Genomic DNA, 15,847 nt, shown 5'->3' with positions numbered 1-15,847 from the left:
ATGAAGAGGGACATACTTGTACCGGAGGCTGTTCGGAGAAGGTTCACTGGGCCGATTCCCCGGGGATGAAGGGGGTTTGTCTTATGAGGAGGGGTTGAGCAGGTCGGGCCCTGTACCCATTGGAGTTTAGAAGAATGAGAGGGGATCTTATCGAAACAGATAAGACCCTGAGGGGTAGGGTCTCGACAGGGTGGAGGCTGAGAGGATGTTTCCCCCCATCATCATTGGGGGAGAATCTAGAACGAGTGGGAGGGGGGTGACACAGTTTGAGAATAAGGGGTCTCCCATTGGAGAGACGGAGATGAGGAGGGATTTCCTCTCTCGGAGGGTGGTCAGTCCTGTGGAACTCCAGAGAGAGACCGGGTGGAGGGCCGGGTCACTGAATATACTCGAAGCCGAGTTAGACAGGTTTCTGATCGACGAGGGAGTCGAGGGTTACGGGAGGCGGGGGGGACAGGCAGGAAAGTGGAGTTAAGCCCACAGTCAGGTGAGCCGTGATCTGATTGAATGGGGGCGAGCGGGCTCGAGGGGCTGAATGGCCTCCTCCTGAAATGCCCATCGTTGGGTCCAACCTGCCTCTACCACCCTCTCAGGATGTTTTTTTCCGGACTCCAAATTTTTCCCGGCGTCACTTTTACTCCTTTTGCCCATTATTTCGAATCTGTGCCCTCTCGTTCTTGATGCTCTTTTGAGTGGGAACAGCTTCTCACTACTTACCCTGTCCATACCCCTCAGGATCTTGAATACCTCCCATCAAGTCTCCTCTCGGCCTTCTTTTCCCCAGGGAAAACAGCCCCCACCTCTCCAATCTCCCCTCGCAGCTACAGTTCCTCATCCCAGGAATAATTCTTGTTGTGAAACTCCTCTATACTAGGCAGGGGGGAGGGGACACAGAATGTTAGCAGAATAGGGACGTGTGATAATACAGTAAAACAATCAAGTCAGAGGGAGTACAGCTGTAATAAGCTTCAAGGGAGTAAGGCAAGGCTGGATGGCCTCTACTTTAATGCCAGGAGTATTACAGGTAAAACGGATGAGTTAAGGGTGAGGATTGACACGTGGAATTGTGATATAGTAGCCATCACTGAGACGTGGTTGAGGGAAGGGCAGGATTGGCAGCTCAGCATTCCGGGATATAGAATCTTCAGGCGAGACAGGGAAAGGGGTTAAAGAGGAGGAGGCGTTGCATCATTAGTTAAGGAGTCAGTTACTGCAGTAAGGAGAGATGATATCTTGGAGGGGGCATCGAATGAAGCTTTGTGGGTAGAGCGTAGGAATAAAAAAGGGGCAGCCACATTGTTAGGTGTTTATTATAGACTCCCCAGATAGTCAGCGGGAAATTGAGGAGCAAATATGTGCACAATTTGTGGAGGTGTGTAAAAACAATAACAATAGGGTAATTATATTAGGCGATTTCAACTTTCCCAACATTAATTGGGATAGACATAGTGTTAAAGGCTTGGATGGAGTGAATTTCTTGAAATGTGTACAGGAAAACTTTTTAGGTCAATACGCAGAGGGTCCAACAAGGGATGGTGCATTGCTGGACCTAATTCTGGGGAAATGAAGCCGAACAGGTGGCTGAGGTGGTGGTGGGGGAGCATTTTAGCAATAGCGACCACAGCATGGTACAGTTTCAGTTTGTTATGGAGAAAGAAATCGACAAGTTGCAAAAAAATGTTTTGGATTGGGGGAGAGTGGATTTTAGTAAAATAAGGCAAGATCTGGCCAAGGTAGACTGGGAACAGCTACTTGTGGGGAAATCTACAGAGGAACAGTGAGGAGTGTTCAAAAAGGAAATGGGGAAGGTACATGCTCAACATGTTCCCTCTAGGGTGATAGGAAGGAGTAACAAGCCCAGAGAACCATGGATGACCAGAGATATTCAGGTTACGATGAGAAGGAAAAGAGAGGCTTTTAACAGGTACAAGGGAAGCAAATCAGCAGAGGCATTAGTGGAGTACAGAAAGTGCAGGGTGGAGCTTAAGAAAGCAATTAGGAGAGTAAAGAGGGGATATGAGAAAGCTCTGGCTGGTAAAAGTAGGGAAAATCCCAAGATATTCTATAAGTATATCAATGGGAAGAGGATAACCAGGGAAAGAGTAGGGCCCATAAGGGACCAAGGGGGCAATCTATGGGTGGAGCCAGAGGATATCGCTAGAGTGTTGAATGAATACTTCACATCCGTCTTCACCCAAGAGAATGAGGATGAAGGTATCGAACTCGGGGAGAGAGACTGCGAGGTTCTTAAGCAAATTGATATAGGGAGTGACAAGGTATTGGAGATGTTGGGCAGTCTTAAAAGTGGACAAATCTCCAGGTCCAGTTGATTTGTGTCCCAGACTGCTGAGGGAGGCAAGGGAGGAGATCGCAGGGGCTCTGACCCAAATTTTTAATTCCTCTCTGGCCACGGGGGAGGTGCCAGAGGACTGGAGAACAGCTAATGTGGTTCTGATATTTAAGAAGGGTTGTAGAGATAAGCCAGGGAACTACAGGCCAGTGAGTCTCAGGTCAGTGGTAGGGAAACTATTGGAGAAAATTCTGAAGGAGAGAATCTATCTCCACTTGGAGAGGCAAGGTTTGATCAGGGATAGTCAGCATGGCTTTGTCAGAGAGAGGTCATGCCTAACAAATTTGATTGAATTTTTTGAGGAGGTGACCAGGTGTGTAGATGAGGGTAGCGCAGTGGATGTAGTTTATATGGATTTCAACAAAGCCTTTGACAAGGTCCCACATGGGAGACTTATAAAGAGGGCAAATGCACATGGGATACAGGGTAATTTGATAAGGTGGATTCAAAATTGGCTTAGTTGTAGGAGGCAGAGGGTGAAGACAGAAGGATGCTTTAGTGACTGGAAGCCTGTGTCTAGTGGCGTACCACAGGGATCTGTGCTCGGTCCCCTATTATTTGTCATTTATATAAACGACATAGATGACTATGTGGGGGGTAGGATTAGTAAGTTTGTGGATGACACAAAGATTGGCCGGGTGGTTAACAATGAGGTTGAGTGTCTTGGGCTACAGGAAGATATAGATGGGATGGTCAAATGGGCAGATAAGTAGCAGATGGAACTTAACCCTGAAAAGTGTGAGGTGATATACTTTGGAAGAAGTAATTTGACAAGGAAGTATTCAATGAACGGCATGACACTAGGAAGTTCTGAGTAACAAAGGGACCTTGGCGTGTGTGTCCATAGATCTCTGAAGGCGGAGAGGGCATGTTAGTGGGGTGGTGAAAAAGGCATTTGGGACACTTGCCTTTATCAATTGAGGCATAGATTACAAAAGTAGGGAGGTGATGTTGGAGTTGTATAGACCCTTGGTGAGGCCACAGCTGGAGTACTGTGCGCAGTTCTGGTCGCCACATTATAGGAAGGATGTGATGGCACTGGAGGGGGGTGCAGAGGAGATTCACCAGGATGTTGCCTGGGATGAAACATTTAAGTTATGAAGAGAGGTTGGATAGACTTGGGTTGTTTTCGTTGGAGCAGAGAAGACTGAGGGGCGACCTGATCGATGTGTACAAGGTGATGAGGGGCATGGACAGTGTGGATAGGGAGCAGCTGTTCCCCTTAGTTGAAGCGTCAGTCACAAGGGGGCATAAGTTCAAGGTGAGGGGCAGGAGGTTTGGTGGGGGGATGCAAGGAAAAGCATTTTTACCCCGAGGGTGGTGAGGGTCTGGAATGCACTGCCTGGGAGGGTGGTGGAGGCGGGTTAGCCTCACATCCTTTAAAAAGTACCTGGATGAGCACTTGGCACCTCATAAACATTCAAGGCTATGGGGCCAAGTGCTGGTAGATGGGATTAGGTAGGTAGGTCAGGTGTTTCTCACGTGTCGGTGCAGACTCAATGGGCCGAAGGGCCTCTTCTGCTCTGTGATTCTGATACTCACTCCAATGCCTTCACATCCTTCCTCAAGTATGGTGCCCAGGACTGGACGCCATGCTCCAGATGAGGCCTAACTTGCGCCTTATACAAGTTTAACATGACCTCCTTACTCTTGTACTCAATGCCTCTATCAATGAAGCCTAAGATACTATATGCTTTATTAACTGCTCTCTCAACATGCCCTGCCATCTTCAATTCCTTATGTACATATACATCGAGTTCCCTCTGTTCCTGCACCTCCTTTACAGGCTCTCCCTTTATTTTATACTGTCCCACCATATTCTTCCTGCCAACATGAATCACATAGTCATAGGGGTCTACAGCACAGAAAGAGGCCCTTCGGCCCATCGAGTCTGCACCGGTCAAACAAGCTCCTGAATATTCTAATCCCATTTTCCAGCGCTAGGCCCATAGCCTTGTCTGCCATGGCATCATCGCAAGTGTACATCCAAGTAATTCTTCAATGTTATGAGGGTTTCTGCCTCTACCACCCTTTCAGGCAGCGAGTTCCAGATTCCCACCACCCTCTGGGTGAAAAAATTCTTCCTCACATCCCCCTCTAAACCTCCCTCCTCCCTTACCTTAAATCTATGCCCCCTGGTTATTGATCCCTCCACCAAGGGGAAAAGTTCCTTCCTGTCTACCCTTTCTATGCCCCTCATAATGATACACCTCAATCATGTCCCCCACTCAATCTCCTCTGCTCCAGGGAAAATAACCCCAGTCTATCCAATCTCTCCTCATAGCTAAAACTCTCCAGCCCAGGCAACATCCTGGTAAATCTCCTCTGCACTTTCTCTCTCATGCAATCGCATCCTTCCTATAATGCGGATTCCAGAACTGCACGCAATACTCTAGCTGTGGCCTAACCAGCGTTTTATACAATTCCAGCATAACCTCCCTGCTCTTATATTCTTTGCCTCGGCTAATAAAGGCAAGTATCCCATATGCCTTCTTACCCACCTTGTCTGCCTGTCCCGCTACCTTAAGGGACCGGTGGACATGCACACCAAGGTCCCTCTGATCCTCGGTACTTCCCAGGGTCCTACCATTCATCGTGTATTCCCGTGACTCGTTTGTCCTGCCCAAGTGCATCACCTCACGCTTATCCGGATTAAATTCCATTTGGCACTGATCAGCCCATCTGACCACCTCACATTTCCCTGCATTGAACTTCATCTGCCACTTGTCTGCCCAGTCCACTACCATGGTCTACGTCCTATTGAAGTTCAAGACTATCCTCATCACAGCTGACAACATTTCTAATCTTCGTGTCATCTGCAAAGGTTGAAATCATGCCCTGCACACCACAGTCCAGGTCATTAATATATATATCAGGAAGAGCAAGGGTCCCAACACTGACCCCATGGGGAACTCCTCGACAAACCTTCCTCCGATCTGAAAAACAACCATGTGTCACGACTCTCTTTTTCCCGTCACTCAGCCAATTGCTGATCCAAGTGCTGACTTTCCCTTTTACTCCATGAGCTAGAATTTTGCTCGTGAGTCTGTTGTGTGGCACTGTATCAAATGCCTTTTGAAAATCCAGATACACCACATCGAACAATGTTGCCCTCATCAACCTTCTCTTACCTCCTCAAAAAAACTCCCAAGTTAGTTAAACGTGATTTTTTTTCCCCTTGACGAATCCATGCTGGCTTTCCTTAATTATCTTGCACTTGTCTCAGTGACTATTGATTTTTGTCCCGAACTATGGTTTCCAGAGGTTTCCCTACCGCTGACTGGCCTGTAGTTGCCGGCATCGTCCTCACACCCCTTTTTTGAACCAGGGTGTGACGTTAGCAATTCTCCGGTCCTCCGGCACCTCCCCTCCGTCTAAGGACGTCCGGAAGATGATCTCTGCAATTTCCACTCTCACTTCCCTCACTACCCGGTCCTGGTACCTTATCTATTCCAAACCTCCCTGTCGCTTGCCATTTTAACACTCCACCCTGCTCTCTTGCCCACATGTCTGTCCTTGGCCTGGCTGCATTGTTCCAGTGAAGCCCAACGCAAACTGGAGGAACAGCCACCCTCATCTTCCGACTAGGCACTTTACAGCCTTCCGGGCTGAATATTGAGTTCAACAATTTTAGATCTTAAACTCCCTCCCCCATTCCCACCCCGTTTCTTCCCCCTCCCTTTTGTTTTTTTTTCAATAATTTATATAGATTCTTCTTTTCCCCCCTATTTCCACTATTTTCAAATCTACAACTAATACCTTGTTAGTCTTTCCACCCCACCCCCACTAGAGCTGTACCTTGAGTGTCCTGCCATCCATTCTTATTTAGCACTTTTCTTAGATAATATCACCACCTTCAACACCTCTTTGATCCTTTTGTCTGTGACATCTTTTGATTATCTGCTCCTATCACTGCTTGCTTGTCCCCACAACCACCCCACCCTCAACTTCTCTCTCCCCCCACCGCCCCCCACCACCTTAAACCAGCTTATATTTCACCCCTCTCCTAACTATACTTCAGTTCTGTTGAAGGGTCGTGAGGACTCGAAACGTCAACTCTTTTCTTCTCCGCCGATGCTGCCAGACCTGCTGAGTTTTTCCAGGTAATTCTGTTTTTGTTTTGGATTTCCAGCATCCGCAGTAGCTTTTTGTTTTTATCTATTTTAAGTGAAGGTAGCCTTTCTAACACAGCTAGGAAGTACTCGTTTAATACCTCCGCTATTTCTCCTACCTCCATGTGCAAGCCTCCTTTTTATCCTTAATCCTTAATTATGCATATGCTTATGGCAGACCATAGGATTCCCTTTTATATTCGCTGCCGGCCTCTTTTCATGCTCTCTCCTTGCTTCCCTTGCTAGTTTCTTCCCTTCCCCTCCGGTCCTTCTAATATTCAGCCCGACTCTCCATTGTATTTTCGACCTGACATCTCCTTCCTTTGCATCTTCACCTATACCCCTCTCGTCATCCAGGGCGCTCTTGGATTTATTTGTCCCCGTCGATGGGAATACACCTCGACGTTGCCGGCAACACTTTTCCTTTGAAGGTGGCACCCGTTGTTGAGCCACTGTCTTTCCTGCCAATGTTTGACCCCAACTCACTCAGCTTGGATGCATTCCCATCCCATCGAAGTTGGCTTCCCCACCCCCCCACCAATTAATGACCCCTGCTATGCATTGTACTCTGTCCTTTTCCGCGATTAGCCTCAACGTCATGGTGCAGGAGTCACTAGCCCCTGCAGGGTCTCCCACCGATATTTGACCCACCTGATCCAACTCATTCCCCGGAACCAGGTCCATCAGTGCCTCTCGGGACAGGAAGCCTAGTGCTGGAGAAAGTTAACTTGAACACGTTCCAGGAAATCTCGCCCCTCTAGTCCCTTTGCACTATTTGCTTCCCAGTCCATATTTGGATAGTTGAAGTCTTCCATTACAATTGCTCGATAACTCTTGCCTCCCTCCATCATTTATTTGCAAATTTGTATCTCTACATCCCTTCCATTAGTTGGTGGTCTATATACGACCCGATCAATGTAGGTATTGGGGAGGGAGCAGTTAAGAAGGCAAGTGGCCTTCATTGCAAGAGGATTTGAGTTCTTTTTTTTAAAAATTCATTCGTTGGATGTGGGCTAGGCATTTATTGCCCACCCCTAATTGCCCCCTTGTTCAGAGGGCATTTAAGAGTCAATGCAGTGGGTCTGGTGTCAGCCAGGTAAAGACGGCAGATTTCCTTCCCTAAAGGATGTTGGTGAACCAGATGGGGTTTTACAACAATCGACAATGGTTTCATGGTCACCATCAGGTTACAGTGATAGGGAGGGTTGTAGGGGTTGGAAGAGGTTGCAGAGATAGGAAGGGTTCTAGGGCTGGAGGAGGTTAGAGAGATATGACTAGGGGCTGGAGAAGGATACAGATAGGCAGTGTTGTAGGGCTGGAGGAGGTTAGAGAGATAGAGAGGGTTGTAGAGGCCGGAGGAGGTGGCAGAGATAGGGAGGGGTGTAGGGGGCCGGAGGAGGTGGCAGAGATCGGGAGGGGTGTAGGGGCTGGAGGAGGTTACAGAGATAGGGAGGGTGTAGGGGCTGGAGGAGGTTACAGAGATAGGGAGGGTTGTAGGGGCTGGAGGAGGTTATAGAGATAGGGAGGGGTGTAGGGGCTGGAGAAGGTTACAGAGATAGGGAGGGGTGTAGGGGCTGGAGGAGGTTACAGAGATAGGGAGGGGTGTAGGGGGCTGGAGGAGGTTACAGAGATAGGGAGGGGTGTAGGGGCTGGAGGAGGTTACAGAGATAGGGAGGATTGTAGAGGCCGGAGGAGGTGGCAGAGATAGGGATGGTTGTAGGGGCTGGAGGAGGTTACAGAGATAGGGAGGTTTATAGGGGCTGGAGGAGGTTATAGAGATAGGGAGGGTTATAGGGGCTGGAGGAGGTTACATAGATAGGGAGGGGTGTAGGGGCTGGAGAGGTTACAGAGATAGGGCGGGTTATAGAGGCCGGAGGAGGTTACAGAGATAGGGAGGGTTGAAGTAGCTGGAGGAGGTTACAGAGATAGGGAGGGTTATAGGGGCTGGAGGAGGTTACAGACATAGGGAGGGTTATAGGGGCTGGAGGAGATTACAGAGATAGGGAGGATTATAGGGGCTGGAGGAAGTTACAGAGATGGGGAGGGTTATAGGGGCTGGAGGAGGTTACAGAGATTGGGAGGGTTATAGGGGCTGGAGGAGGTTACGGAGATAGGGAGGGGTGTAGGGGCTGGAGAGGTTACAGAGATTGGGAGGGTTATAGGGGCTGGAGGAGGTTACAGAGATAGGGAGAGTTATAGGGGCTGGAGGAGGTTACAGAGATTGGGAGGGTTGTAGGGGGCTGGAGGTGGTTACAGAGATAGGGAGGGGTGTAGGGGGCTGGAGAAGGTTACAGAGATAGGGAGGGTTATAGGGCTGGAGGAGGTTACAGACATAGGGAGGGTTATAGGGGCTGGAGGAGTTTACAGAGATAGGGAGGGTTATAGGGGCTGGAGGAGGTTACAGAGATAGGGAGGGTTATAGGGGCTGGAGGAGGTTACAGAGATTGGGAGGGTTGTAGGGGGCTGGAGGTGGTTACAGAGATAGGGAGGGGTGTAGGGGGCTGGAGGAGGTTACAGAGATAGGGAGGGTTGTAGGGGGCTGGAGGAGGCTACAGAGATAGGGAGGGTTGTAGGCGCTGGAGGAGGCTACAGAGATAGGGAGGGTTGTAGGCGCTGGAGGAGGTTAGAGAGATAGTGGAGGGTTGTGGATGCTGGAGGAGGTTACAGAAATAGGGAGGGTTGTAGGGTTTGGAGGATGTTACAGAGATAGGGAGGGTTGTAGGGGCTGGAGGTATTTACAGAGATAGCGAGGGGTGTAGGGGGCTGAAGGATGTTGCAGAGATAGGGAGTGTTGTAGGGGTCAGATGAGGTTACAGAGATAGGGAGGGTTGGAGGAGTTTACAGAGATAGGGAAGGTTGTAGGGGCTGGAGGAGGTTACTGTGGCACGGAGGGCTTTTGGGTCTGGAGGAGGTTACAGTGATAGAGAGGGTTATAGGGTTTGGAGGATGTTACAGAGATGGAGAGGGTTGAAGTGGCTGGAGTAGGTTACAGAGATAGGGACCGTTGTAGGGGCTAGAGGAGGCTACAGAGATAGGGATGGTTGATGGGGCAGGTGGAGGCTACTGAGGTAGGGAGGGTTGTAGGCACTGGAAGAAATTACAGAGATAGGGTTGTAGGAGTTGGAGGAGGTTACAGAGATAGGGAGGGTTATAGGGGCTGGAGGAGGTTATAGAAATGGGGAGGGTTTTAGGGGCTGGAGGAGGTTACAGAGATAGAGAGGGTTGTAGGGACTGGAGGAGGTTACAGAGATAGGGAGGGGTGTACGGGCTGGAGGAGGTTACAGAGATAGGGAGGGGTGTAGGGGGTTGGAGGAGGTTACAGAGAGAAGGAGGTGTGTAGGGGCTGGAGGAGGTTATAGGGATAGGGAGAGGTGTTGTGCCTGGAGGAGGTTACAGAGATGGGGAGGGTTTTAGGGGCTGGAGGAGGTTACAGAGATAGGGAGGGGTGTTGTGGCTGGAGGAGGTTACAGAGATAGGGAGGGGTGTAGGGGTTGAGGAGGTTATAGAGATAGGGAGAGGTGTTGTGGCTGGAGGAGGTTACAGAGATGGGGAGGGTTTTAGGGGCTGGAGGAGGTTACAGAGATAGGGAGGGTGGTAGGGGCTGGAGGAGGTTACAGAGATAGGGAGGGGTGTAGGGGCTAGAGGAGGTTACAGAGATAGGGAGGGGTGTAGGGGGCTGGAGGACGTTACAGAGATTGGGAGAGGTGTAGGGGGCTGGAGGAGGTTACAGAGATAGGGAGGGGTGTAGGGGCTGGAGGAGGTTACAGAGATAGGGAGGGTTGTAGGGGCTGGAGGAGGTTACAGAGATAGGGAGGGGTGTAGGGGCTGTAGGAGGTTACAGAGATAGGGAGGGGTGTAGGGGCTGGAGGAGGTAACTGAGTTAGGGAGGGTTGTAGGGGGCTGGAGGAGGTTACAGAGATAGGGAGGGGTGTAGGGGCTGGAGGAGGTTATAGGGATAGGGAGGGGTGTAGGGGCTGGAGGAAGTTACAGAGATAGGGAGGGGTGTAGGGGCTGGAGGAGGTTACAGAGATAGGGTGGGGTGTAGGAGCTGGAGGAGGTTACAGAGATAGGGAGGGTTGTAGGGGCTGGAGGAGGTTACAGAGATAGGGAGGATTGTAGGGGCTGGAGGAGGTTACAGAGATAGGGAGGGGTGTAGGGGGCTGGAGGAGGTTACAGAGATAGGGAGGGCTGTTGGGGCTGGAGGAGGTTACAGAGATAGGGAGGGGTGTAGGGGGCTGGAGGAAGTTACAGAGATAGGGAGGGGTGTAGGGGGCTGGAGGAGGTTACAGAGATAGGGAGGGGTGTAGGGGCTGGAGGAGGTTACAGAGATAGGGAGGGGTGTAGGGGACTGGAGGAGGTTACAGAGATAGGGAGGGGTGTAGGGGCTGGAGGAGGTTACAGAGATAGGGAGAGGTGTTGTGCCTGGAGGAGGTTACAGAGATGGGGAGGGTTTTAGGGGCTGGAGGAGGTTACAGAGATAGGGAGGGGTGTTGTGGCTGGAGGAGGTTACAGAGATAGGGAGGGGTGTAGGGGTTGAGGAGGTTATAGAGATAGGGAGAGGTGTTGTGGCTGGAGGAGGTTACAGAGATGGGGAGGGTTTTAGGGGCTGGAGGAGGTTACAGAGATAGGGAGGGTGGTAGGGGCTGGAGGAGGTTACAGAGATAGGGAGGGGTGTAGGGGCTAGAGGAGGTTACAGAGATAGGGAGGGGTGTAGGGGGCTGGAGGACGTTACAGAGATTGGGAGAGGTGTAGGGGGCTGGAGGAGGTTACAGAGATAGGGAGGGGTGTAGGGGCTGGAGGAGGTTACAGAGATAGGGAGGGTTGTAGGGGCTGGAGGAGGTTACAGAGATAGGGAGGGGTGTAGGGGCTGTAGGAGGTTACAGAGATAGGGAGGGGTGTAGGGGCTGGAGGAGGTAACTGAGTTAGGGAGGGTTGTAGGGGGCTGGAGGAGGTTACAGAGATAGGGAGGGGTGTAGGGGCTGGAGGAGGTTATAGGGATAGGGAGGGGTGTAGGGGCTGGAGGAAGTTACAGAGATAGGGAGGGGTGTAGGGGCTGGAGGAGGTTACAGAGATAGGGTGGGGTGTAGGAGCTGGAGGAGGTTACAGAGATAGGGAGGGTTGTAGGGGCTGGAGGAGGTTACAGAGATAGGGAGGATTGTAGGGGCTGGAGGAGGTTACAGAGATAGGGAGGGGTGTAGGGGGCTGGAGGAGGTTACAGAGATAGGGAGGGCTGTTGGGGCTGGAGGAGGTTACAGAGATAGGGAGGGGTGTAGGGGGCTGGAGGAAGTTACAGAGATAGGGAGGGGTGTAGGGGGCTGGAGGAGGTTACAGAGATAGGGAGGGGTGTAGGGGCTGGAGGAGGTTACAGAGATAGGGAGGGGTGTAGGGGACTGGAGGAGGTTACAGAGATAGGGAGGGGTGTAGGGGCTGGAGGAGGTTACAGAGATAGGGAGGGGTGTAGGGGCTGGAGGAGGTTACAGAGATTGGGAGGGGTGTAGGGGGCTGCAGGAGGTTACAGAGATAGGGAGGGGTGTAGGGGCTGGAGGAGGTTACAGAGATAGGGAGGGGTGTAGGGGCTGGAGGAGGTTACAGAGATAGGGAGGGGTGTAGGGGCTGGAGGAGGTTACAGAGATAGGGAGGGGTGTAGGGGGTTGGAGGAGGTTACAGAGAGAAGGAGGTGTGTAGGGGGCTGGAGGAGGTTACAGAGATAGGGAGAGGTGTAGGGGGCTGGAGGATGTTACAGAGATAGGGAGGGGTGTAGGGGCTGCCATGTTCTATTCACTGTTCACCCAGCCCATCTGCTCGTGGGGATGTGGTGGGAGGAAGCTGTCTTATTGTCACGTGAGGATTGCTGAACGAAGAGCCAATGCTGTCAAATATATTTATCTTGCACTCACCAGGAGAGATTCGCAAGGATACTAAATCTCAAATGGAACAACAATTTACACTGCACGAGAAGAGAGTGACGATTGTTTGGCAGGATGGAGGACTCTTGAGTGGTCGAGACGCCTGCCGCGGAGAATGCAGCAAAGAACAGTTAACTGCCAAGCTTTTGGATAAATTCGTTGCAGGCGGGCCCGACTTGCCAGACATTCTCTTCCCATGCGGTATAAATTGTTGCTCCCTTTCCAATTAATATTCTTGGCGTGTCTGTCCTGATGAGTGCAAGTAGGGGAAAAAGACTTCGACAGCGTCTCTCTTTCTTGTAAAGTCGGCGACACTCATGTACTACGCAACAACTATTTTCCCTCCCCTCCCTCCCTTCCTCACTCCCTCACTCCTCGTTCTTCTGATTTGTGTTTTCCAGGATGTTGCAGGTGGAGGATTTCCAGACGGGCAGCTCGAGCCAGACCTCGTGCCGAGACCTGGGGGGCGACTACGGGCGGGCGGACGGCGGCTGCGGAGGCGTCGGCAGCGACCCGGGGGCCGAGAAGCTGTACATCTGCTCGGGCTGCGGCCTGGCCTTCAGCCAGTCCCTGGAGCAGCTGAGCCACAACTGCGAGCGGGTGGCTGCGGCGGCGGCGGTGGCCACCACCACCACCGCCGAGGGGGCCTACCGCTTCCTGTACCCCCCGCCGGCGGCCGGATGCGGCGGCGCCCCGCCGCCCCGGCACATCGTGGTGGGCTTCGGCGCCGACAAGCCTTTCGTGTGTGCCGGCTGTGGCCTGGCGTTCGGCCAGGCTGCCGAGCGGGAGGGCCACAGCTGCGGCCGGGCCCTGGGGCGGCCCTGCCACTTCCTCTACCCGCCCCCGCCCGTGCCGGCGGCGACCGGGCCGCGGCACCACGGGCCGCCCAATGGCGGCGGCGGCACGGGAAAGCTGTACCCCTGCCTGGCCTGCGGGCGCATCTTCGGCCGCTCGTCCAACCTGGCCCGGCACCGGCGCAGCCACACGGGGGCCCAGCCCTACCAGTGCGGCGACTGCGGCAAGCGCTTCAACTACCCGTCGGAGCTGGAGACCCACCAGCGGGTCCACACCGGCGAGCGGCCCTTCACCTGCTCGGTCTGCGGCAAGGGCTTCACCCAGTCCTCCAACCTGCTGACCCACCAGCGGGTCCACACCGGCGAGCGGCCCTTCACCTGCTCCCTGTGCGGCAAGGGCTTCACCTGCTCCTCCAAGCTGCTGACCCACCACCGCGTGCACACCGACGAGCGGCCCTTCGCCTGCCCCGAGTGCCGGAAGCGCTTCAAGAGCTCCAAGGAGCTGATGATGCACCAGCGCATCCACACCGGCGAGCGGCCCTTCCGCTGCGGCCACTGCGACAAGCGCTTCACCCGCTCGGCCGACATGCTGACCCACCAGCGGGTCCACACCGACCGGCGCCCCTTCGCCTGCCCGGCCTGCGCCAAGCGCTTCAAGAGCTCCAAGGAGCTGATGCAGCACGAGCGGGTCCACACCGACGAGCGGCCTTTCCTGTGCGGCCACTGCCCCAAGCGCTTCATGTACTCTTCCAACCTGCTGAGGCACCAGCGCATCCACGTGGAGCGGGGAGAGCACCCCTACCCCCACCCCACCCGCCCCACCACCAACACCCCCGCCACCACCACGCCCGCCCCCCCACTCCTCCGCCCGCTCCCCTCTCCCCGCCCCAGCCCCGCATCGAGGCGCTCGTACATCCGAACTGCTGAGACGCCCCCGGGGGGTGGGGTTGGGGGCTGCGGGGGCGGTGGGGGGGGGTGGGGGGGGGAGAGGGAGAGAGAGAGAAAGAGACAGGGCGTTGGGTCGTGAGAGAGAATGAAGGGGAGAGAGAGAGAGATAGAGGTTGGAGAGAGAGAGAGAATGAAGGAGAGAGAGAGAGAGAGATAGAGGTTGGAGAGAGAGAGAGAGGGTCAGGTCCTTGGGTCGTGAGAGAGAGAGAATGAAGGAGAGAGAGAGAGAGATAGAGGTTGGAGAGAGAGAGAGAGTCAGGACCTTGGGTCGTGAGAGAGAGAATGAAGGAGAGAGAGGTTGGAGAGAGAGAGAGAGAGAGTCAGGGCCTTGGGTCGTGAGAGAGAGAATGAAGGAGAGAGAGATAGAGGTTGGAGAGAGAGAGAGAGTCAGGGCCTTGGGTCGTGAGAGAGAGAATGAAGGAGAGAGAGAGATAGAGGTTGGAGAGAGAGAGAGAGAGAGACAGGGCGTTGCGGCATGAGAGAGAGAGAGATAGAGGTTGGAGAGAGAGAGAGACAGGGCGTTGGGGCATGAGAGAGAGAGAATGAAGGGGAGGAGGAGAGTTGGAGTAGGGTAGAGAGGGAGACCAAGGCAGAGGGAAAGAGAATAGGGGGAGGGAGAGACAGGGAGACAAAGGGTGCAGGGGGAGAGAGAGAGAGAGAGAGACGGAAACGGAAGCGGGGAAAGGGAGAGAGAGAGAGAGAACGACAGGGAGAGAAAGGAAATGATGGAGGGGAGAGCGAGAGACGGAACCGGGGAGAGAGAGCGACAGAGGGAGAAAGGAAATGGAGAGGGGAGAGAGAGCGACAGAGGGAGAAAGGAAATGGAGAGGGGAGAGAGAGCGACAGAGGGAGAAAGGAAATGGAGGGGGTAGAGTGAGACAGAGGGAGAAAGGAAATGGAGAGGGGAGAGAGAGCGACAGAGGGAGAAAGGAAATGGAGAGGGGAGAGAGAGAGAGACAGAGGGAGAAAGGAAATGGAGAGGGGAGAGAGAGAGAGACAGAGGGAGAAAGGAAATGGAGGGGGTAGAGTGAGACAGAGACAAAGGCAGAGAGACTGAGGGGGGGGAAAGGCAGAGACAAAGAGGGAGGGGTAGAGAGAGAGAAGTGATGTGGGGAGAGAGAGAGAGAGAGAGAGAATGTGAAGGAAATGATGGAGGGGGGTTAGAGGGAGAGAGACTGAGGGGGGGGGGAAGGGTAGAGAGAGAGAGAGAGACAGAATGAGAAAAAGGGAGAGGTGGAGGGGAGGGAAAGGGGGCCATGGAGGGAGAGAAGGAGATCGAGTCGGACGGAGAGGAGCTGACCATTCGCCTGCCCCCCCCCTGCGTGGGAGGGGGACCTGAACGTCCTGTGCGTCGGCGGACGGGGAGACTCCATTCGCCTGCTTCCCGTGTGCAGGAAACCGTCGCCCAGCCCTCCGAGAGACGCCGTCTTTTTTAACTTGGTCGAATCGCTTTCGACTCAAAGGATTGGACGCGGGGCGGGCGGGGGGGTTATTTTTAAAAATTATTCACTGGCGGGATGAGGGCGTCTCTGGCCTGGTCAGCACTTATCGCCCCCCCCACCCCCCACCACCCCCTCACTACCTGGTCGTTCGGAGGGCGTTCTAGTGTGAAGAGTCGGCCACTCGTGGGCCGTGGGGGCCTGGAGTCACGTGTCGGGCCGGACCTGGTAAGGACGCTAGATTTCCCTTCCCCCGTAAAGGGAGGGAGAGAGGCGGGGTGGGTTAGTGCCCCCTGAC

The 15,847-nt window shown here is 53.4% G+C and overlaps 1 long non-coding RNA gene across 1 annotated transcript in view; it reads left to right on the top strand.

The window, feature by feature from the left end:
* The window catches only part of LOC144673430 (uncharacterized), a 37,125-nt gene extending 24,249 nt beyond the window's left edge, over positions 1–12,876 (top strand). Inside the window, exon 3 of the long non-coding RNA XR_013574308.1 lies at positions 12,770–12,876. This is a non-coding gene — a long non-coding RNA (uncharacterized LOC144673430). The remainder of the gene's footprint in view (positions 1–12,769) is intronic.
* The last annotated feature ends 2,971 nt before the right edge of the window (positions 12,877–15,847 follow it).

Source organism: Cetorhinus maximus, unplaced genomic scaffold (genome assembly GCF_964194155.1).
Source record: "Cetorhinus maximus unplaced genomic scaffold, sCetMax3.hap1.1 HAP1_SCAFFOLD_363, whole genome shotgun sequence".
Taxonomy (NCBI): domain Eukaryota; kingdom Metazoa; phylum Chordata; class Chondrichthyes; order Lamniformes; family Cetorhinidae; genus Cetorhinus; species Cetorhinus maximus.
The sequence above is the reverse complement of the archived record's forward strand: the minus strand, read 5'-3'. Positions and strand labels throughout refer to the sequence as shown.